At 40.6% G+C, this 25,704-nt stretch overlaps 1 long non-coding RNA gene across 1 annotated transcript; it reads right to left on the bottom strand.

The window, feature by feature from the left end:
* Window positions 1-2,097: 2,097 nt before the first annotated feature.
* LOC143414233 (uncharacterized) lies at window positions 2,098-5,438 on the bottom strand. Its single transcript, XR_013094729.1, has 3 exons — window positions 5,305-5,438; window positions 2,485-2,520; window positions 2,098-2,289 (listed from the first exon to the last, which is right to left on the bottom strand). It is a non-coding gene; the product is annotated as an uncharacterized LOC143414233 (long non-coding RNA).
* Between the last annotated feature and the right edge of the window lie 20,266 nt (window positions 5,439-25,704).

Here is a 25,704-nt window from a genome sequence, read left to right as displayed (position 1 = left end):
ACATTTAACTGTAGAGATATTGCGCAAATGCAAGAAGGTTACAACTCATCTTCTTATGGCCTCTGAGAATGGACTCATCTCTGTGCTTGTCCTTCTAGACCTCAGATCAGTGTTAGATACAAATGAATATCTGCTTTTCTCTGGTCTACGGAGCTTGGAAAGAAAAGCATCTGGATTTCTTTAAGTTTCCTTATAGACTCTGCTAAATACCTTCAAAAAATTACTGTCTGTACTTTTCACATTTCACATATGTGGCATACAGGCGATCGTGGCTCAAGAGTTGGCAGCTCGTCTTGTGATTGGAAGGTTGCCAGTTCGAGCCCCGGCTCGGACAGTCTCAGTCGTTGTGTCCTTGGGTAAGACACTTCACCTACCGCCTACTGGTGATGGCCAGAGGGGCCGATGGTGCGATATGGCAGCCTGGCTTCTGTCAGTCTGCCCCAGGGCAGCTGTGGCTACAACTGTAGCTGCCGCCACCGGTGTGTGAATGAATAGTGCAATTGTAAAGCGCTATATAAATGGAACCCGTTGTTATATGCATTTTCGTCACATATTCCCAGTGAAAATATTTGTTTTTAAAAAGAAAACAAACAAAACAATACAAATTGTATCTGAATTTACTTTGTTTAGCCAAAGGAATCTGGGAGTAGCTTGCTTCAAAACCAGGGAAGTTTTCCTTCTCATTTGTGACCAGCGTCAGTAACATGACATTTCCAGAAGAGAAGAAGGACAATGACTTTTGAGGATTCCCACACTGTCTGAGAAAAGAACACAGAGACAGAAAGGTTAACCTTTAAAGAGGAACTTTACAGAAGCCTGAAAAGCCTGTTTTATTTCTGATAACACACAGCAGAGATACCACAGTCCTGGGGCAGGATGCATAAAGGATGTGTGTGAACAAAATTCCTCTTCTTGAACATACACTGGAATTTATAGTAAAAGACTGGTGTTTTAAAAATACACAGCTATCCCATATAGTTTAGACAAGGTTTATACATGGTTTTGTTATGTTTTTTTATAATTGTCTTTTTACGTAAGTTAAACAGGAATTAAAGAAGTTTGCATTTAATTTCCAAACACATCTACTTCATTGTGAATGTTATAATTCCATCAATTAAAAAATTTGTGCATGTTTCATGCATCTGGCCTGCATGGTACATCTGTGCATCCCTATAATAAGGTGAAACGTCAAACACACAGAGGTCACCAAACGCAAGACCTTCAGTTAAGATGGACATACATAAATCTTTAAATGTCTTATTTAGCCGGAAAAGGGTGGAGTGCCCACTCCGGGTCGGGGATGAGTTCCTGCCCCAAGTGGAGTAGTTCAAGTATCTCGGGGTCTTGTTCGCGAGTGATGGGAGAAGGGAGCCGGAGATCGACAGACGGATTGGGGCTGCAGCTGCAGTAATGCGGACGCTGCACCGGTCCGTCGTGGTGAAGAGGGAGCTGAGCGTAAAAGCGAAGCTCTCAATTTACCGGTCGATCTACGTCCCTACCCTCACCTATGGCCACGAGCTGTGGGTAGTGACCGAAAGAACGAGATCGCGGATACAAGCGGCAGAAATGAGCTTCCTCCGAAGGGTGGCTGGCCTCTCCCTTAGAGATAGGGTGAGAAGTTCGGCCATCCGGGAGGGGCTCAGAGTAGAGCCGCTGCTGCTCCACATCGAAAGGAGCCAGCTGAGGTGGTTCGGGCATCTGACAAGGATGCCTCCTGGGCGCCTCCTTGGTGAGGTGTTCCAGGCATGTCCCACTGGGAGGAGGCCCCGGGGCAGACCCAGGACACGCTGGAGAGATTATATCTCTCGGCTGGCCTGGGAACGCCTTGGTATTCCCCCAGATAAGCTGGAGGAGGTGGCTGGGGAGAGGGAGGTCTGGGCCTCTTTGCTTAGGCTGCTGCCCCCGCGACCCGGCCCCTGGACAAAGCGGATGAAGATGGATGGATGGATGTCTTATTTTTTCTGACCTAAAAACCCAAACATTCAGTCTACTCAGGCAACAAACAGAAACTTTGAGATAACTGACAGTTTAAATTCTGGGAGAGGGATTATTTGTCTCACTCTGTCAGAGCACGTTTCTCTATGGGAGCCAGCGAATCATAGGCTTTGATGAAGTCGCGCTGACAGTCGTCCTCCAAGATCAGAGTGTGAAAGTCGAGCCTAACTCGGTGGCCGGGTTCCGCCCGAAGCCTCCACTGGAAGTTGGCATTTGGAGGATAAGGATAGTCTGGAAACCCCGGAGAATGCACAATTCCACGATTCCTGACATGGATGTTGAAGAACTTCCTCTCTAAAAATATGTTAACAAAGTAACATTGCATCATTGTTACTGTGCAACAGGATATGAAGGTCTTATGCTTTGTAACGTATTCACCTAAATAAATAGACTCTTTTACATTTTGAGGCAACTTAAATCTGTTTTAAATTATTTTAAGAAAATTTAAGCTTTACATTTAGAAATGCTTGAAGAAAACCCAGTACTCACTAGTTAATTTGGACCTGGTCAAGCGTGGATCTATAACTGTAAACACAAAGATAAATGTATTAGTAAATCACATAGATAATAAACTTTGCAGTCCTAAACACCTCTCTGCTTCTTCTCTCCTCCTGTTAAAATTGTGGCCATTTGAAAAAATAAATAACTTGTAACCATTTTACAGATGTAACATTATCTACAGCTAATTTCACTACCATTGGTAATTATTTAGAGTCTTTTTATTCAATTGATCTTTCTGAGTTAACTTCAGTAATTACTTCCTCCAATACCCATTCCTACAAGACTGCTCAGGGAAGTCCTACCATTAATTAATGTTAATGAAAAGTTTCAGGTTTCAGAGCTCATCACAGCACAGAAACAGCTTTAGTGAAGGTTACAAATCATCCTCTTATGGCCTCTGACAGTGGACTCATCTGTGTGGTTGTGCTAGACCTCAGTGAAGCATTCAATACTGTTAACCATAAAATATTATTACCGTGATTAGAACATGCTGTAGGTATTACAGGTACTGTGCTGCAGTGGTTTGAATCACATCTATCTAATAGACTCCAGTTTGTGCATGTAAATGGAGAGTCCTCTTCACACACTGAGGTTAATGAAGCGCCTTGAGGCGACTTATGTTGTGATTTGGTGCTATATAAATAAAATTGAATTGAATTGAATTAATTATGGAGTTCCACAAGGTTCAGTGCTAGGACCAATTCTGTTTACATTATACATGCTTCCCTTAGGCAGCATCATTAGAAGACATAGCATACATTTACACTGCTATGCAGATGACACCCAGCTCTGTCTGTCCATGAAGCCAGATAACACACACCAATGAGTTAAACTGCAGGAATGTCTTAAAGACATAAAGACCTGGATGGCCGCTAACTTTCTGCTTCTTAATTCAGATCAAACTGAGGTTATTGTACTCGGCCCTGAAAAGCTTAGAAATATGGTATCCAACCAGATTCTTACTCTGGATGCTATTACTTTGGCCTCCAGTAGCACTGTGAGGAACCTTTTTTGACCAGGACATGTCCTTCAATGTGCATATCAAAAAATATCTAAGCCTCCTTTATTTGCACAATATCTCTATTATTAATTCATTAAATCTCAAAGTGACACTGAAAAACTAGTTCATGCATTTATTATTTCTAGGCCAGATGATTTCATCTTATAATCAGAAAGTCCTAAAAACTCCCTGAAAAGCCTTCAGCTAATCCAAAATGCTGCAGCAAGAGTCCTGACAGGGACTAGAAAGAGAGAGCAGATTTCTCCTATATTAGCTCCTTGTTAAATCTAGAATAAAATTGAAAATCCTCTCTTAAATAATCAGGCCCCATCTTATCTTAATGACCTTGTAGTACCATATCACCCTATTAGAGCACTTCGCTCTCGCTCTGCAGGCCTACTTGTTGTTCCTAGAGTATTTAAAAGTAGAATGGGAGGCAGATGACATTGACTGTGACAGAAGTTATAAGTGTAAGTAGTAAAATCACAGTCTAATGTGGATGGAAAGATGGCGCTGTCTAGTCCATGTGACACTGCGAGTATTTCACCTGCTAATATACTGCATACAACCTTCTTGACTCTCACAACCATGCAAGGGGTGAGAACTTTCCACCTCACCCCATTAAGTTAATACAGTGTCCTCGCTGAGTGCTCTTGTCTGAGGCTCCACTAAACACAATTAACTTCAAGGCACACATACTGCCTAAGTGCTGTAAGTGCAAAACAAACATTGCAGTTTACTGAGTATATAGCATGCTTCATGCAAAGTGTACACAGTCTCCTTTTTTTTTCCACGTAGTTGCTTGCGTCAAACTTTACATCTATCAAATTTAGTAGTTTTACTAATTTACTAGGAGGCATTAGTAGGCCATTATTCTTCTTGCAAGAAAGCGAATTTTGCTTCCCAGCTCATCGTCATCAAAATATATGGACTGCATATGCTGAATGTAGCTTCCCTGGTGTATTTTCACTTGTCAGATCTGAGCACGCTGTGAGAAGTAACTCACTTTTGCATTCAAACATGCAGTGCCAAACAGTTTAATAGCCAAAACAACATTGAACAGCACTATCTTGCACACAAGACTGTATTGTTGTTCAAGGTCTATGGATGTAGGTTGCCGTGCTTACATTGAGACTCTCCTTATCAAAAGATACCAATGATGCTTGTAAGTATAATACTTATGATTCATATTTATGAAGCATTACAAGCACAACAATTATCGTGTTTGATCATTTTTTCTCTTAACAATTGCATTCTTTCTTACTCAGTTTTGGATTTCTCAATGATTTCACATTATCTCAATTATGGCAAATTTATTGAAAAGATGTAGGATCCATCCATCCATCTTCTTCCGCTTATCCGGGAATGGGTTGTGGAGGCAGGAGCCTAAGCAGAGAAGTCCAGACCTCCCTCTCCCCAGCCACCTCCTCCAACTTATCCGGGGGAACACCAAGGCATTCCTAGGCCAGCCGAGAGATATAATCTCTCCAGCGTGTCCTGGGTCTGCCCTGGGGCATCCTTCACGTCGGACATGTTCGGGGCACCTCGCCCAGGAGGCATCCTTGTCAGATGCCTAAACCACCTCAGCTGGCTCCTTTCAATGTGGAGGAGCAGCGGCTCCTCCCGGATGGCTGAACTTCTCACCCTATCACCAAGGGAGAGGCCAGCCACCCTTCGAAGGAAGCTCACTTTGTATGATCTTGTTCTTTCAGTCACTAGATGTAGGATTTGTTTGGCAATAAAGTTGGTAACAAACGATGAAAAAACCTGTGGAAAACTGAACTTAATAAATCTGTGAGCTGTCAAACCTTGTGAGATGATGCTGCTGATGTTCAGGGTGTCACTGGGTTTCAGCAGCCCTTGTCCCTGTTGGCTCCATTCACTTTCTGCTGGAGGCTCCAGAGATTCAATGGCTTCATCCACAGTGGTCCGTTCAGGGACGGGGACATCAAACTCCGACTCATAATACACCACAATGCTGTTGTCCCCGCTGTCACCCTCACTGCTCCACAAAACACAGAGAGGATTTATACAGACTTTATTTTTAAAGTGCCCCACTGAACAAGAGAGTTCAGTATTTTAGGTACAAACCAATCCACCATATTAAAACCAATCATACTCTGCAGAATCCCGAATGGAGCTGCAATGCCAAACTTAGCAATGGAAGACACACCTGAGTGACGGGCTGAGGTTGAACACCAACAAGACTGAGTACTTAGAAGCCGGCCCCCAAACCAACCGGAACATTAGCGTTGATGGAAAAGATCTGGCGAAGGTGTCTCACTTCAAGTACCTCGGATCGATGATCAGCAACGATGGCAGCATCCTGCCAGAAGTACAAGCCAGGATTAATGCGGCCTGGATGAAGTGGCGCTAAGTCACTGGTGTTCTGTGTGACCGACGAATCCCCGACTGCCTCAAGTGAAATATCTACAAGAGTGTAGTGCGCCCTGTGGCCCTTGATGGATCCGAATGTTGGCCGGCAACCGCAACGCACGAACAGGCCCTTCCCACAATGGAAATGCGGTTGCTGCGATGGTGCCTGGGCCTGACACGATGGGACCACATCATGAACATCAGCATCCGAAAGCGGCTGGGCATCACACCGATCACAGAGAAGATGCAAGGAGCGCGACTGCAATGGTATGGGCACATGGTCAGAAGTGATAAAAACTCAGTGGCAAGAACAGCACTGCGACTCAGCCCCCAAGGCCGGCGATCAAGGGGCAGACTAAAAAGGTGATGGATGGATAGAATCAAAGATGACGTGAAGAAGATAGGTGCCAACCTGAACGATGCCCTTGATCGTGCTGAATGGAGGCGGCTTTGCAGAAAAGCGGATCCGGCAGAGTGGCAATAATGCTAGGAGGAAGAAGATCAAATCATCTGCAGATTCATAAACTTTTGCATGTATAACCAGCACAGAAACTGGGTGGGGCTACATGGCATAGGTTTCCATGGCCAAGGCACTCCTGTAGCTGCAATGTATTGATGTCTCAATACTTTTGTGTATAATGTATCTACGCATGCCTCTGAGCATTACTGAGCCCCGGGCACACAGCAGTGATTGTCCTTCCTTTGACCTTTTGGTCAGAACGAACTACTGGATATCAGGAGCAAGCAACAGACCAGCTGTTCTGGAAGCGCAGTCATAACCATTACATCTTGATACATGTCAGAGTTGCACTGACTCTAATCCATCTTAGGAAACATTACCTTCAAGAACTGACAGTTCAGCACCCTAACATCTTTAACTAGATAAGCTGATCACAGTGAACAAATGACAAACACACAACACTTAGCAGTCAGCATGACACCATGGCCAACTGACAGGCACAGTCAAGTTCCTGTTTCACAGTACCTGAAGGCCTGGACGGAGTTGCGGTTGAAGTATTTGGCCAGCACTGAGTTTTTGGAGTAAATCAGTTTGAGCTGAAAGAGAAAAAAGTCACACATCATTGCAGTGACTTCCTTTAATTGCCTCAACAAAGACAGAAACACACAACAGAGGAAGCCACAGGTTTGTGATAACATCAAGATTACAATACAGATTCATAGCAAGCAGTCATTTTGATCCAAATCGACAGGATGGCATGGCGCGTTATCTTTATGGAAGCATCAGAAGGTAGGTACACTGTAGTCATAAAGAGACTGTAACAATCCTCAGACAGGCTGTGGTGTTTAAATGATGTCCAGTTGGTACGAAGTGGTCCAAGATGTATCAAGAAAATATCCCCCACATCATTATAGCACCAGCAGCCTGAAGTGTTGACAGAAGGGATGATGGAGTCATGGTTTCCTGTTGTTTTACACCAAATTCTGACCCAAATGTCACAACAGAGACTTAGAACTCAAGACTTTTTGAATTTCTTAGAGTTGATTTTACAGGCCAATTTATGAAACTGTATGCAAATAGAACTTTAGGATTGTTGTAATCTCACAATAAATGCTTTTATAGTGCTTAACAAATTTATTCGGCCACCATCCACCCTAAGGTTTATGCCGCAGTTGCCCCGAATTAGCAGCATCGGTAATTACCCAAATTATTTTTTATGTTTCCCCCATGGTTAGTCAACCAGTATCAGCAGGCTCTGTGACAAAAATTCTATATTTTTTCATCTTAATGCCATTTTTTATGTCATTGAGATGCTAAATTACTGTTATTTACTTTTGTTGGTGTTTTAGTGGTTGAATGTTATGCTTGATTAATTTCTGACTTGTGACAGTGTGCTGCCTCAAATTTGGGTATAAAAATGTCAATTCAGTTGGAAATTCCTCACTGTTGTTCAAAATGGTCAAATATAAAGAACTCACTGAAAAGGAAACCGTCTGCATTAAAGCACTTTGTGATGCTGCTCTTTCTCACTTTTATGACAGGTGTGTATATTTCATACTACTCTTCTTTGTTTCCTGAATAATTCTTTCTTCACAAGATAAAAACTGGAATCATCATAAAGTCCATAACGTGTCATAAAGCATATATGCTGTGAGTCTGTTAGGTCTCACCTGTTGGCTGACTTGAGCGGCCAGCTGAGTAAACTCTGAGCTGCTGGGGTCTTCATGCTCTGGCAGGAATCGCTGGTTGCTGATTCCCATGGAGCCGATGTAAATTCTCTGCACCGTGTCATTGTTGTGTACTAAAGACACACAAAATGTTTAAAATATTTTATACACAACCTGGAATTTTTTCAAAATTTACTCAACTAAATTGAAAAAGTTCATTTTTGAACACTTAGATAAAAAATGTCACAGTTAGCTGTGAAAGCATGTTTTTCAGAAAAGTTACCCGAGTTATACCAAAACCTTCAACTGCAGCAAGTTTCACTTTATATTAACAGGAACTAATACAAAATATTTGTGGGAAAGTAACACACAGACCATAATACAGCACATACACAAATATTAGAATACTTAATATTGAAACACAGCCTCCATCATGACTTGTGATAGTTTGAAGAACTGCAATTATATAGCAAATAGAGAAATGAATGTGTTATCAAAACTGGCTGCAGTGGGGAATTGTTTTGCCATTAGCTTATAGTCAGCAGTAGACTGATTACAGAACGAGCCATCCTTTATTTACAGTTCTCCCATCATCCTGGAAAGAAGGTTCATGTTCTCTGTAACCCCCACAAATGTGGCATTGATAGAAAACCCAGCATGTCCTCTTGACAGTACGATAGGACTGAAATAGATTGTGTAAAAGGTGAATGACATAGAGGTCTCGGATTCATGTCCTACACAGAAGACAAAAATGAATTGCTGGGTCTTAACCTGACTTGACTGCTGTCACTTTTTAGTTATGGGGTCACAAATGCCAGCTCTGCAAAATGAATCTGAAAGGACTGCACACAACAGCAAAGTTCAAATTCTAGTTAGTGTCCTTATTTTATATTTGGCTCCATTTTTATCTATTTACTTATCTTTTAGTTATATATATATATATCTGTTCTTAGTAAGTTTGTTCTTATATTCCCTTTTATTGTAGTGTAATTAGTGCCTTCAACCTGCTGAGATATGTGGTACTTTGTTAAAGAGCATTTTATTTAATCATGTCTTAATTTCCCTGTTTCTATTGTAAAGGGCGTTGGTGTACTGTTGGTTTTTTAAATGTGCTATATAAATAAAGTTGTATTGTATTATGTTGTATAAAGGCAGCTTACAGTGAAAGGGCCAGGGCAGCAGTTGACTCATCACAAGCAGAATAGCGACTGCTATCAGCAGGGTGACTCCTATCCACACCTTCATCCTGCAGAGATGAAGTTACGTAAACAGTTACAGTTTATGTAACTGTAGACAGAGAGGGAGACCACTGTTAGAGTTTATCAGTTGTTACAGACTAAAAAATATTCCACTGAAATACAAAAAATGGTATTATGAGGAAGACAATGACACGCAGACACTGCAGAACTGAAGACGGCACACAAGGACTTTATCAGCCACAGAGTGCTGTAAGGATATTTAAAGGAACACATACAAGATTTGGCTATTAAAACATTTAAGCTATGACAAATATGAACTACGAAAGGAAGCCTTTAAAGGGACACTGACCACAACAACAACAAGAAAAAGATATTTGAGGAGTGCCTTGACATTTTAGATGAAGTAAAGTGTAGCATCAATGATGACAGAATGTTAACAGGTTTTCAAGACTATGCACACATATCTGTCTAACACAGCTATAGGGTCGGGCTGCATGTCTGCATTTCTTTTCAGAACATTTGCAGAGGAACCCACTGCAGCCCAGCACAGATGCATTTAGTTCTTTGTTGACTGAGACACTGTGCTGTGCTTTATAACGCCTGTAGAAGAAATCACAGCACAGGTGGTGCCATCTCCACAACGATGCACTTTGTTCTAAAGTGTCTGCATATGCCACTGACTGTAGTTCTGCCTTTAATATGATTTATATTCATATTGTGCTTAGCAAAAAGGATTAACCTTCAGCTGAACAATTCTTTATTAGGAGGTATCACACCTTTTATGAAAAGGAAGTGAAATGTAATTCAGTTTTATGTGACATCACAAGTAGCACAGTGTCACAGAACGGCTGTGCGCAGGCAGGAAAGGACCCAAACACAGACTTCACGGAGGCGAAATGTAAACTCAAAAGCAGCTTTATTGCTGACACAAGGGAAATGATACCAAACTATACTGGGGCATGTCTGTGAACTAGTAAATGAAGAGGCACACTGGGAAACACACAGCCATGAATGAGGGAGATCGCAACGCTGGACAGAAGAAAACAAAAGACCTTAATACACAGGGAATGACGAGGGAACAGGAAACTCATGGGGAACACAGTTGGGGCAAATTACACACAACTAGTGATGGGAACTCAGGCTCTTTTTAGAGAGCCGGCTCTTTCGGCTCCCAACCGGCTCTTCAGGTTGTTTTGTTGCTTTAATTAATTTATTATCAACAACAATATGAAATTATGCACAAAAGGAATTCCGGGTTGGGAAGCTTATCTTGTAACCAGAAGGTTGCTGGTTCGATCCCCAGCTCTGTCTGTCTTGGTCATTGTGTCCTTGGGCAAGACACTTTATCTGCCGCCTACTGGTGTTTGCCAGAGGGGTCGATGGCGCGATATGGCAGCCTCGCTTCTGTCAGTCTGCCCCAGGGCAGCTGTGGCTGCAACTGTAGCTGCCTCCACCAGTGTGTGAATGTGAGAGTGAATGAATAGTGGAATTGTAAAGCACTTTGAGGGTCTCGAAAAGCGCTTTATGAATACAATCCATTATTATTACTAATGTAAAAACAAACATATAAATCTAAACGGTGGCCCCTGGAGACAAAGCACAGAGAGAAAGAGAGCCAGGGACAACAACCAGAGACAACATAGTCACATTAGAAAGGTATAGTAATCGTCCGTGTTGATCATCCACAATTATTTTCAGTTGCAAATGATAAAGGATTCAGAAGGTTTATTCATGCAGTGAATCCTATGTATGCAATTCCAAGCAGGAAAACACTCTCACACTTTAACTTATATTTAATTGTGTTGTGGTTTGCAGTGTTTTGTGTTGTTTCACTTTAAATTTGTTTAAAAGGAAAAAGCTGAAAATTTAAATAGTTAAAAGTTGAAATGTAAATACTTGGTTTTTGTATTTTATAATTTATTTATTACATTTTATGTGGAGTGAATAAATACAAGTATATTTACGGTGGCCCCTACAGACAAAGCACGTACAAACTTCAAAACAACACAAAACACTGCAAACCACAACACAATAAAATATAGATGAAAAGATGCAAAGAAGATGCACATTCTCTGTCACATAGGCCTGGGATGATTTTTTGGGAGAGTGTTTTCCTGCTTGGAATTACATACATAGGATTCACTGCATGAATAAACTTTCTGAATCCTTTATCATCCACAAATGAAAATAGTTGTGGATGATTACTATACTCTTCTGATGTGATGTTGTTGTCCCTGCTCTCTTTCTCTGTCTTTAACTCCCACTCTGTTCCTGTGCTACTGCGAGCGTAACCACGGCCCCTTCCCCCCTCTGCACTAGAGACCTAGACACTAGAGAATGAACTTAAGACTACCAAAGAGGACTTAAACATGAAACATAATACAAAATGACATCAAAAAACAAGAAAACTCAAAACACTGGGTCAAGTAACCCAGGATGGTGACACACAGGGATTAGTTTACCTCCTTTGTTTAATCCTGTGAAGCAAGAGAGGAAAGGTTCATGTCATAACCATCATTTGCACATTTTTGAATGGAAAGTAGAAGAAATGAGCCATTTTTCTTTTACCTATTCTAAAAAATTGTTACAGCTAAGCAAGATGGGGGAAAAGTTTAACAACTATTTGGGAAATTGTCATTTTTAAAGTAAACTATAGTGATATTCATCGGTGACTGCCAACAACAGGCAACTCATTGGAATCCTTTATGAGAAAGACTATAAGACTGTGCACAGACTATTTCCTGGTGTATAAACAGCTGAGAGGAGGAACCACATGCATCCTTTAAATGCCTGTGCAGTTATATTCGGTTCAATGTTATTCATACAGCACTAAATCTTAACAGTCACCTAAAAGTCCTTTGTACAGAACCTCTAATACAGGCTAGTATGTCCACCTGGTAATACGGTGGATTTTTAATATCAATTTTGCATTCAATAAAGAGGGCCACTGCTATCCATACCAACAGACCTGGATAAATCTGTAATCAGGTCTTTGGAAAACACCTGACCAACTCAAGAAACCAACTGAACTGAAACACACAAAACCTCAGCATCTGAATTCAAGCATTTCACAAAATGTGACGCATATCAGTAAACCACAAACAGTCAAAGTGGAAACACCAGAATAATTTCTAAACAAAGTACAGCATGGAAAGCGAGCAGTACAACACATGCATAAGTGCATGCGGTTTATGAGGGTTTGAGAATGAGCCAGATGATCTGAAAGAAGCTGAGGTCCAAAAAGAGATGCAGATAAGAGACCGCGCACGGCCACTACTCAAGATCAGCTCAGATAATTGCTTCTGACAAAAAACAAAACGTATGAAAAATATAACTAATACTAAAACTAAAAGCAAACTAAAGTCAAATGTTTTTAATAATAAAAACTGAAATGATTCTGGAAACTTACTGAAAGAGAAAAAATAATAAATAAATATGCAAATATAAGAGATAAATGTAATAATGCTACGAAATAATCTTGTGTTTTAAAATGGCTCATTTGATTGAAAGATTTCAATATTTCTTCGTTTGAAGCACAGAACATCCTACTTGTCCATTACTTCTGTCAGTGTGGGAGCAGCACTGCAGAGATCCAGCTACAACCATTCTCATCCAGCAACCACTCGCACCTGGATGTTGTGCGATATAGTTTGCTGTGTTTAATATATCTTCCTACCCACCCTGGAGTAGGAAATTTCAATCATTCTTTGAGTTAAGCAGCAGGCTCTAGTTTGTATATACTGGTCTTGATTGTATATATTTCTGTCTTACTATTTATGTTTTATTCCTGCACAGTTCCCTCGGAGCACCCATAAATTTGTTTTACATGTACAATGAAAATAAAGGGCTACTCTTCTTCCTCATTGTCACAGCAACACTATGCTACTGACATGTGCATTTAAATAGTTTTTGCGTAATAACTATTATAGGCTGATTAGTCTGTGATCAGTGCTACATATGATACTGACAAATACATTCCTTTATTCTATAAAAATACTGCACCTGCATTTATTTAGAGTTTGTGTTCGGTTGGATAGAATTGGGACACGTCTCTGGAAACCATCCAACCTCTCCTGACTACCAGCAATGCAAATTTGTCCTCTGTAGAGCACCTTTCTAAACCTGAATATCTCCCATGCACTGCATACTACAGAATCGCCTCCTTTTGGTATCTACAGAGGACATTTAGGGCTTTCCAATGATACCAAATGTGAAGGGGTGGAGCTTTGGGAACTTTAGTTTTTCCATTAAGGAACATGGCAGCCATCGCTGCAAGCACATTTTATGGGAAGAAGAAAAGTAAGTGCATAAAACTTCTTATTGAGCAATTTTTAGCTATAAATGTTGTTAGCATATTTTAAACAAGTCTCTTAATAACACATTAAAACATAGTATGCTTAATTCTAACTTCATTTTAGTATAGTATTGAAGTGTTTAAAAAATGGCCTCCATAGTGGACATTTGTAGTCATTTCTTCTATTTTGTTCTGTTTTTTTAAATGACCAGAAAAGGAGTCCTTTTTAGAAGCAGAAAGAAACTTATTGCAGTTTGATGAGGGAAAGAATGATGCAGGAAAACAAGGCAGGAAAAAAATAAATACAATGAAACAATTTGAGGGTGAAATACAAATGTAAAATCAAAAGGAGTCAAAAATGTCCATTTATATTTTGTTATTTTGTATCTCAGAGGGTTAACCTAACAAAGTTAGTCATGAAAAGTTAGGTTTAGATTTTTGTTCATGACGCTGCAGATTTCTGACATTTTGTGTAAATTTAAGCATGTACAATTTGTTTTTTTTCTAACAAAAACAGTGTGAAACTGAAGTTAGAATTGTGTTTGTAAAGCAACCACCCCATGTTCTGTTGCTTTCTGGATTTTATACTTATTGGGCTACATATTTAGTCATTTATTATATAGGCTATACCAGCGGTCCCCAACCCCCGGGCCTCGGACCGGTACCGGTCTGTGAGTCGTTTGGTACCGGGCCGCGAGAGTTGAGGCTCAGGTGTGAAATGTTTAGTTTTCAGGGTTTTTATCGGTTTTCAGCGTTATTTTGTTATCGTTTTTATCGTTTACTCGGTTTTCCTGGGTCTTTTCACGTGTGAATAAATCTTCTTTTTTACGGTACCGGAACTAGTTTTATTTTGTTGTATTTATCCGCGACACCTTAAAGGCTGGTCCGTGAAAATATTGTCGGGCATGAACCGGTCCGTGGCGCGAAAAAGGTTGGAGACCGCTGGGCTATACAGTACATAAAATCAAAATTTGCATGTGTTATGTAACTAAAGTGTTTAATTATATGGGCTACAGAAAATAATTCAGTTATAGACTATATTTATATGAAAAACGTGTATACTTACTGTAATTGAATCATTTTAACCATATGCAACCACCTGCATATGTGTTTGAAAAAAAAAGACACCCTATTTGACTTCCCTCATGATGCTGGCACCCTCATGCCACCCTAAGAAAATTTCTCTAGATCCGCCCCTGGATAAGGCATTTAGTCTGTAATGGTGATCCTGGTAACTTAACACAGCTAAATTTCCTGGGAGCAGAAACAGCTGGAAGGTGGCTGTGAGTGGGAGAAGCGCTGTAAACGGTGAAATTTCTCAGAACGTCTGTTTTTTTAATTGAAAATTTACCTGAATGTAACGTGGGACAATGTTCCCTCAGTGCTCCCCTGTTAGCTGGGTAGTGTTCTGTATTAGGAAGTGTTTCAATCCTTTTGCACATTGACGTGGAAAGCCTTGATTAGAGAGGATGCCCACTCCTGCTGTGTGGTTTAATCAAACAGGGAAGTTGAGCAGGTGCCGGTTACACCATTTTCAGGGTAGCATGTATGAAACATCCCATAACTGACTGAATTTAGAAAGTTGAATGCGTTTTGTAATATTTACATTGATACTCTAGATATTGGCAGTTGACCGTGGTGCTCAAACCTTTTAATTCAGCTACTATTGTTGTTTGTTTTTTTAATAATATATTATCCTCATTTTTAAATCAAGGCGTAGGCCTGTTTTGTGATATTCATGGCTTCTAGACTTCAGGAAGTCATCGACTGCAAATGATATTCATCCAAGTATTAAAAACAATGCTTATATTTAAAAACTATGTTTGTTAATTTTGTTACTCTGTTTATAAAAACGGTTGTTATTCCTTATAATTTACTAAGAACTTGTATTTATTAAAAGCTTTTGAATTTAAGCTTATTTTTACTTTAATCACATCTTAACTGCTTCATTTAAAATCTGCTGAGGTGGTGTACAGAGGCAAAACTACAAAATTAGTGTCTTAATTCAACACATTATGAGCCTTCCTGTATACACGTAGGAACTGTTTCATAAAAGATTCTAAATACAGGCATGTCAAAAAAGCCAATAATTTCGGCTTTTTTATATTTTTTACAGCATTTTAAATGTACAATAAACAAAGCAGGAAAGTATTATACAGTAAACCAGAGTTAACATAATTTAGTATAAATCTGTCATACAAAAAATTATGAGTCAGGAGTAATTACTGCACTAAATTACACTTCGTTTTATACCTGTAGCAATTTATTTGAATAGAACATGCTGCTCGCCTTAATTGGATGTCCGAATTTAGGATTTGAGGGAATGAAGGCATGCATGGTGCAGAGGCTCACAAAGCTTTTGTTTGAAACTTACATACAGTTCATATTTTCTGCCTATACACAATATTGCACAGTTTAGGTCAATTCTGACCTGTGCCAAGAATTCCCTCATAAGTATCTATAGCAAATTTAGGACTGTGGATACATTTAGAACAAGCTATCTGACATTATTAAAAGGATGTTAATGTGAGTCCTTAATGTTTCAGAGGAGGGAACGTCTATCTTTTAGAATTTACAACACTTGTTATTGGAAAAAGACCACATCAAGTCCTGTTTTACTAAAGACATGACAACATAGCAGCCACAATGATTTAAATATATTTTTATCAAAAATGAAAAGTGGCATGAACGTTCTGAACCTCTCACTGCTGTATCGTCAAAAACATCCTATTACTTTCCATTTATAACAATAAATATAAGTTCAGTATTAATTAACACTTTGAAAACTAGTTTGTGCTTTCAAATCACAAACTGGGGGAGGGGGGCAAATGGCTGCTCGGCGGTCGTCATAATTTCCCCCTGTTGAATGGTCTAGTTTTAATCTCAGAATGAGCTACATTGTGGGTGATTGTCCATGCAGGTGAAACTTTAATATACTCATTTGTATATATAGCATAAATACAGAATATTTCTCTAGCTTTACTGCCCACTCAGAGCAGTTTTAACAATACCTTCATGAAGCTCTTTTATGTTTATGCTTCTAGAACATTTTACAGCCAAAGCTGATTTAGAATCACTAGTTTAACTAGTAACCTTGTTAATATGAGGCAGCGGTGCTAACCACTGCACCACCATAACACCTTTTTTTCAAATCTTGTGCCTGTTGCATCTCTGACCTCTGTAGCGCTTCAGTTTCATTTGTGCACCATATACTGTTTTACTGTTTTGACACATCATTCAAAGACCAACAGGTACATTAGAACCATCAGTCAAAGGTACAAGAGGCACCAAGTCATGAAAATACTTTAAAGGTAACTGTACCATTCAGAGAGAGTCAGAATAGATTGCTGAAGAACATTAGCAGGTTTAATCATGTTAAACATCAGATTAGTTGACTGCATGTACAAAATGAATATAATTGTATGCATTGAGACAAAAACATCAACAACTCACCTTTGACTTATTTTACAGCTCAGAGGTGTTTGTGTGGCTGACAGGTGTAGATGTAGCTCCTTGTTTTAGAAAACTTCAGCAGATGTTTAAAACTCTGCACATATGGCAGGTTGTAATCTACAGAACTAAGTCACTTTGATCCTGATACATCTGAACCAACAGGAAACCAAGTCAGTCTTTCTTCGGGGTGTGACTTCAGTTGACACATTCTCACCACCCACCACTGCTAGTGTAAAAAACTAACAAACAAAAAAAAACAAAACACGAAACATGAATCGTAGTGAGATGTGCATTCATTTACTGTTGTCTGTAGTACTGGTGTGAGACTTAAGACTTGGTGTTCATGTTTGGTGTGGAAGAGAGAAAATAAAAATAACTACATGAAGGGAGAAAGAAACAAATCAATGCAAATATCAGTGAAACCGTCCAGATACAGTAAAGTCTGATCCAAAATGCTGCAGCAAGAGTCCTGACAGGGACCACAGAGAGAGAGCATATATCCCATATGTGGGCGACCGTGGCTCAGGGGGTTGGGAAGTGCATCTGTAACCGGAAGGTTACAGATGCACTTCCCAACAGAGGCTCTCTGTCCTGGTCGTTGTGTCCTTGGGCAAGACACTTTACCCTACCGCCTACTGGCGGGCCGAAAGGGGCCGCTTCTGTCAGTCTGCCCCAGGGTAGCTGTGGCTACAACCGTAGCTTTCCTCCACCAGTGTGTAAATGCGAGAGTGAATGAATAGTGGAATTGTAAAGCGCTTTGGGTGCCTTGAAAAGCGCTGTATAAATCCAATCCATTATTATATCTCCTGTATTATCTTGTTGAACTTGTTGTTCCTAGAGTATTTAAAAGTAGAGTGGGAGGGAGAGCCTTCAGTTTTCAGGCCCCTCTTCTGTGGAACCAGCTTCCAGTTTGGATTCGGGAGACCTTGGATCTCTACATTTAAAATTAGGCTTCAAACTTTCCTTTTTGATAAATCTTATAGTCAGGCCTGGATCAGGTGTCCATTAACCCTCTCTTAGTTCTGCTGCAATAGACCTAGGCTGCTGGTGGCTTACTATGATGCAGTTTGTATTAAATAATTAATCATTGATAATGATTAAAAATAATTTTGATCTCTGGGTGTGTTGCTTTTGTCCTTTCTTCCTCCCCTCACCCCTCACCCATCAGAGCAGATGGTTGCGCCTCTCTGAGCCTGGTTTCGCCGAAGGTTCCTTCTGTTAAAATGGATGATTTTTACTGACACTGTCACCAAGTGTTTGCTCATGGGGTCGACTGATTGTTGTGGTTTTCTCTGCATTATCGTTGGTCTTTGCCTTACAATATAAAACACATCAGTTGACTGTTGTTGTGAATTTGTCTTAACTATTTAAATAAGTGAAGAGGACAACCGATTCAAAATCTCTGCACTCCTGAATGTGTGAGAGATGCATAGGAAGAAAAAAACTCTGCACATTGACTTACTTATCACTATTTTATGAGTCTCAGTGTTTTGTTCCAACTCACCTTCATGAGGTATAAAACATCCAAAAACATTCCAACTCACTAAAGTAGAAATGGCCACAACTCAGTACAGCAGCCAGAGAAATGGAGATGAAGAACATGACCCGCTCACACTTAGTGTTGGAATGCTGTTTGTTGGACTGAGCCTCTGCTCAAAGTAAAGCCTCACTACAACCTTTGATGTCCTGTAGCCAAGTGCATTTATGCTGACATTTGCATAAATCATGATTAGCACAGTCTAACAAATCTAATAACAGAACACCACTTGGGTTTAGATTGGCCCAGCAGTTCCTCCCAGTCACATACCCCCAGCTCTCACTGTTACATTGACCGAGACAAAGATTTGGCTTTTACATCTACTGAATTTTTGGTATTTGTTTTATATATCTATGTATATAACTGAAAAAGTTAATTTCCCTTTTCTTTGCCTAATTATATCTATAATGGTCGTCATCCTCATTATCAAACAGAGTTTGAGAAGTAAATGTTACCTCATCAACTGTGTCCATTGATTACCTTAGATACAGACCACAGCAGACCGATAAAATTTCATATGGTAAATGGCCTGTATTTATATAGCGCTTTACTAGTCCCTAAGGACCCCAAAGCGCTTTACATATCCAGTCATCCACCCATTCACACACACATTCACACACTGGTGATGGCAGCTACATTGTAGCCACAGCCACCCTGGGGCGCACTGACAGAGGCGAGGCTGCCGGACACTGGCACCACCGGGCCCTCTGACCACCACCAGTAGGCAACGGGTGAAGCGTCTTGCCCAAGGACACAACGACCGAGACTGTCCAAGCCGGGGCTGGAACCGGCAACCTTCCGATTACAAGGCAAACTCCCAACTCTTGAGCCACGATATAATATATAATAAAAAGAAAATAGAGAGACTTGAAAATTCTAAACATGTGTAATTCCAGAACCTCTGATAGATTCATCCCATGCAGAGAAATAGGACAACCGCAGGCCGAGTCATATATAAACAGGGAACGGTGGTCTGCACATCCACACAAAATCATTTTCAAATAAGACATGATGGGACATGATGCAGAGAATAGATGGCGGTATTTTAACAGACTGGATCACTACATGATTCGTTGTGACTGCATGTTTGATAAAAGGTGAGAATTTACTGAGGAAACAAATAGCCTGCAGCCTGACACCTGTGAACAACTGTGGTTTCCAGCATGAAACCAGTTTTCTTTTTCTTTGAATTTCCATTGCAGTTGCTTGTGGTTTGATCTGCATTATAGCTCATTTGCCTTCAACCAAACTCATGGGAACCACACCAGCACCTTACCAGTACTTGACACATTTGTCATTTCTGCTAAATCCATCAAAGTGACTCACTCATTATGTAGGTCAGAGATATATCAATGTTTTGTTTTTTTTAAATGGGCCATCCAAATTAAAAAAAGAAAAAAAGAAAGAAAAAAGAAAAGAATAAAGCAGTGTGGAAACAGTGTGGACCATTTATGTAGAAACACCAACATGATTTTCAGGATCAAGTGAAGATTTGTTCTTTTATGTAGATGAATTAAAATGGGTTGAACAAGAGTTTAAACATGTTTTTTAATTGAATAACTAATTTTACCTGCTTTTATTTATTAAATAATTTATTTATTACCTGCTAAGTATTTATTAAAAGTCATAATTCACTTTAAGCAATAAGAAAAGGCAGAATATTATGCAATAGATTTTTATGTCTATCAGCTAGAGATGATTTCAATAATTTTACCCATTATGAAATATGTAAAATAGTAAGTAATCAAAGCTTTGAACTAAAGCAAAGTAAAATACTGGCCTCCAAATACAGTACAGCCATCCAGAGTACAAGTTAAAAGTAGAACAAGACAGAGATGCTTAAAATACAAACATATTCATTTTGCACAGGAAAGTACTCAAGTAATAGTATTAAATTACATCTGAACACTCGGCCTATCACCACTGGAGGAGACAGTGATGTTGGTCACTACAAACTTCCCCTCCCAGTTTGTAAATGATACCAGCATTACTAAACTGTTTACTGGCCATGTTCAGACACTGATGACTTTTGACTAGTCTGTAGTGCAGTGCAACCACGAGACAGGAAGCATGTACTGTACCGCTCTCTGTCACCAACTGTGTCCCACATACTGTGAAGACACTGACACCACTTACTAGCAGGTTAAACTGTTTATGTGAATGTGAGGTTATTTTTATTATAACATTTCATTAGTAATATTATCATACTACACTTTATGTTAATATTACTATGGTTTATGAAAGCACTTAAGCTATTCACGTGCTTGTCTTCCTCTTGAGCTGGCGTCTTCTGCAGTGATGATGGTTACTGTTGTGAGCTGTGTTGGGACTAACGCGTTATTAAGTAACGCGTTACAGTAACTACGTTATTATTGTGGTAACGAGCACGGTAACTAGTTATTATGCCAAAATCAGGAACGCGTTAGTCGTTACTGGGATTTAGATAGGCTCGTTATTCGTTGCTTCGTGTGGTGGCTATCGCGGAGCTTCCACAGATTCAGTAACATTAGCAAGTGGTGGAGGCCAGCAGGTGGATGAGGGAAAGGGGAGGCAGGAGGAGAGACCCGAAGCGGCCGCCGGTCCGAGTGTCAGGTGAACTGAACTTCAGGTAAGAAGTTATGACCTGCAGTCTATCTGGGTCAGATATAAACCAAGTTTAGGTGGAGTTTATTTTCCTTGTGCTGACGTTTTCATACTGCGTACTAGCTAGCATGACGGAGTTTCTATACAGCTGGGTGGGTGCTATGTTACTGATGTTAAACTTTATTTTGTTCATAAGGTTAATTATTAGAGTTTCCAACCGTCCCCTAAAAAACTGAGTCGTCTCGTATTCAGAGAAAATATTTTCGTTTCATATTGAGGTGAAAAGGAACACAGTTTGTCCCGGACTTCAGCTAGAATGAAAAAGGCACAAAGCTGGAGTTATTCTGTGTCTTTGCTGCACAGCTGCCTCTTCTTCTCTCATCCTCTCCCCCTCCCTCTCCCGTTTCTACTTCAATCATGAAAACTGATCAATGATCAGCTGATCGGCTTTTCTCTCTTGTTTGTTTATCGCCCAGTGGATGTCGCACTAAACAGCAGCAGCACGTTTAAGCTTGATCAACTGTTGTTAGAATTTATTTAATATTAACTTCTAGTATCAGCTGATGTTTGCTGGAGCCACAGCTGTAAAGCTGCTGGTCATGATGTTGGTTTGTATATGTGGTGAGAGGGAAACATGAAGATGAAACCAGGAGATGTCCTTACTGGATCATCAGAGCTGAACAGGTGATGGAGAAACAGGTTTACCTTTTAGGTGACATGAATGAGTTGAAGGGAAGTTATGAACTGTTTCTGAGAGACAAATAACACCAGGATCCTTTTCTGTGTAGCTGACAGCTGGTAACTGTGCAGGGGCGGGTCTAGCAAAGTGTTGCCAGGGGGGCAGGTGGGGCATTAACAGGGAGAGGGGGGCACAAAGAAATACTTTTCTTACTTATTCTCATTTAAAATGTCTCACTTTTAATAAATAATTATCTGAATCTTACAACAAACGATTGATAGATTGATGCATATATACCATCAGAACAGTGTACATCACTGTCACAACAGTGTTTGTTTTCATTCAAAGGCTTTATGATTTTTCCTATAATGGCGGGACGGTCTCTAGTCAAAATGCCCGGGATGATTTTTTGTCCCAGTCCAGCCCTGTATGCAGCTCATCTGCAGTCTGGTGTTTCCCACATCTTCCTATTCAGAAGGCAGAATTTCAGAGTTCTGAGTACAATCAAAGCACCACGACTGCAGTTTTTGTGTTGGATGTAAAAGGGAACATGACACTGTGACGTAGGCTAGAATCATGGCGGCGGTCAACGACGGTCCAGGCGTGGGATTTCTCTCGTGGAAATATGCACATTATCTTTTCCTTTCTATTGGTAGGTGGCACAGTGCACTGTGGCAAGTAAGCAAGCTAGAAGACTGGAAAAGTTATGGAAGCAACACATTAACAAGAGAAGTCTGAGTAAAACCAAAGTTACTTTCCCTAGTAACTAGTTACTTTGAAAGTAACGAGTAACTTGAAGTAACTGAGTTACTTTTGATGGAAGTAACTGGTAATGTAACTAAGTTACTAATTTAAAGTAACTTACCCAACAGTGGTTGTGAGTCCACTGCCTAACCACATGAAACCAAAGAGGGAGAGTTAACTGAAAGCAAAACAAAGTAGTACTTTCTTACACTCATTTCAGCTGAATCCTCTGCTCCCACAGGAAGTATGCAGTGTCCTCATTCTGACAACCGCATACATTAAAATCACTGAAGACAATTTAAATGAACGACGAATTCATTTTATGTTATAATGTTTATAAATAAAATTGAAAAATTGAATTAAATTTTGAATTAATTTTCATCAAAATGAGACATTTTCAATTTTTTAAAGAAAAAGAAATACTGAAACTGAACAATCACTTTTATGTATGAACAATACAATTTTTGTTTTAATCTTATTTTTATTAAATACTAGGGTTGGGAATTTAATGCGTTAATTGCGATTAATTAATTTGAAAAAATTTAATCGCACTTTGCATTCCAAGCAAAGGGGAACTTTTGTCAATGCAAGATTTCCTGGTATACTGATTACACTGATGCACACATCAGAGCTACAAAGAATCAGGAGAAAGCATGTTGCTTGAACTGATCTGAGGCAAATTTCATTTCAAAAGACTACCTGACCGAAGCCTTGATAAAAGCGTGGTTTTGTGCAAATTGTGCAAAATGGAGCTTGCATACAACCGAAGCACTTCAACCTTACAGTACCATCTAAATGCAAAACACGTTGCAGCATTCCACAATTTGGGATTGAAACAGAGATCTTGGTAGGGAGGCGAAACTGTCTAACAACTATGCCCCCGAAGGCCGCTGTTAAGGTTCAAATATTGAGGAAGGAGAGTACAAACAACCATGGTCCAGAAGATCTTGGTCAAACAATTGATTTTAATGAATACACGCGTGGGAAGACCATTCTGTACGCAGACAGCACTTGATCTTCGACTTAATCAAAGCATACACAGATTTTTATAGCATCAGGGTTTAAATTAACGACGCCCCTTCATATGTCACAAACAGAATATATACACACGTCAAATCAAAACCACAATGACTTTTAACACAGTTTAAAGGAACGTTGTCTTCGTCTCTGATTTTTGCAGATGATGTGGTTCTGTTGGCTTCATCGGGTGAGGGCCTCCAGCTCGCACTGGAACGGTTCGCAGCCGAGTGTGAAGCAGCGGGAATGAGGATCAGCACCTCCAAATCTGAGGCCATGGTTCTCAGCCGGAAAAGGGTGGAGTGCCCACTCCGGGTCGGGGATGAGTTCCTGCCCCAAGTGGAGGAGTTCAAGTATCTCGGGGTCTTGTTCGCGAGTGATGGGAGAAGGGAGCCGGAGATCGACAGACGGATTGGGGCTGCAGCTGCAGTAATGCGGACGCTGCACCGGTCCGTCGTGGTGAAGAGGGAGCTGAGTGTAAAAGCGAAGCTCTCAATTTACCGGTCGATCTACGTCCCTACCCTCACCTATGGCCACGAGCTGTGGGTAGTGACCGAAAGAACGAGATCACGGATACAAGTGGCAGAAATGAGCTTCCTCCGAAGGGTGGCTGGCCTCTCCCTTAGAGATAGGGTGAGAAGTTCGGCCATCCAGGAGGGGCTCAGAGTAGAGCAGCTGCTGCTCCAGCTGAGGTGGTTCGGGCATCTGACAAGGATGCCCCCTGGGCGCCTCCTGGGTGAGGTGTTCCAGGCATGTCCCACCGGGAGGAGGCCCCGGGGCAGACCCAGGACACGCTGGAGAGATTATATCTCTCGGCTGGCCTGGGAACGCCTTGGTGTTCCCCCAGATAAGCTGGAGGAGGTGGCTGGGGAGAGGGAGGTCTGGGCCTCTTTGCTTAGGCTGCTGCCCCCGCGACCCGGCCCCGGACAAAGCGGATGAAGATGGATGGATGGATGGATGGATGTCTTCGTCTCGTCTGGAACACGAGCCCCACATCCTGCCAGACGCTGTTCCTCTTTCCAGAGACAAACATGACCAACCTCTCACCTATAAATGAGTCTACTACATGCTCTCTCATCTCACCCGTTGCACTTCTGACCTTTTACCAGACCAGAGGCTCATCCTTATGTGTAATAACCTAACTGAAACTACATGTACTATGTTGAATAAATGTTTTAATCAAGAACCTCTACTAAAAGCTTAGTAAAAGAATATAAAAGTATAACAGACAATTTGAATAAGCTTGTAATTCAAATAGCCTCGTCTAACCTGCTACTCAGAATAACTTAGACTCTGCTTTCAGTTCTACAAACTCTCTGCAACTTCCTGTCAACTCCTGCCTGCAACTTAGTCTTTCTGAAAGACACACTGTTTAAACCTCTGAATACAATATCAATGCTGCAGATTATATTATTAATACAATGGTAATGATGATGATTATTTAACAATAGCAGTAAAATAATTTCCCTGCTCCACACCGCTAAGGGGCTAACGGTAGAGGATGACAGCTATGTCAGTGTTTGCACGCTAAAAGCTATGCTGGAACAGCAACGTGAGGATCTGACTCATCAACAGCAAGATAGCTTCAAGCCATTTGTCAAATTCAAATCATAGATAGAACTAACAAGAGGTTGGACAGCATTCTGAAGGAATGATGGTGCTGTTGATGAGCTGCAAACTGAAGAGAAGCGTGTGAAAAGCAAACTGAACGAGTTTGAATCAGCGGTCAGCAGCATGCACGAGAAAAACAAAGAGTTAACAACCAAGATGGATTGTTTAGAAAATCAGTTGAGGAGGATGGATGGAGGACGTAGCGGAGGATTAATAGAAGAAAAAGCAGAAACTTGGGAAACATCGGAGGATAAAGTCCGACACTTGCAGAAGAAGAAGCTGGGCCTGGCCAGTGACAGCACTGAAATTGAACGCGCTCACAGAGTCGGTCCATACAAGTAGAATGGACGAGCTGGCAGACTGTGGACAGATGTAAAAAGAGACAATTAATCCTCTCATTCGAAAGAAAGCTTTACAGTCTTTACATCAATGAAGATGTTTCAGAGTCCATCAGGAAGAAGAGAAAATTACTGTTACCACAGCTGAGAGTGGCCAGAGACAGAGGTGATATTGCCGTCCTTAAATATGATAAATTAATTGTCAAACCGTCAGACGTCAGTAATTTTGTAATTTGTAGCTTTTATGCTT

Source organism: Maylandia zebra, linkage group LG20 (assembly GCF_041146795.1).
Source record: "Maylandia zebra isolate NMK-2024a linkage group LG20, Mzebra_GT3a, whole genome shotgun sequence".
Classification (NCBI taxonomy): domain Eukaryota; kingdom Metazoa; phylum Chordata; class Actinopteri; order Cichliformes; family Cichlidae; genus Maylandia; species Maylandia zebra.
The sequence above is the reverse complement of the archived record's forward strand: the minus strand, read 5'-3'. Positions and strand labels throughout refer to the sequence as shown.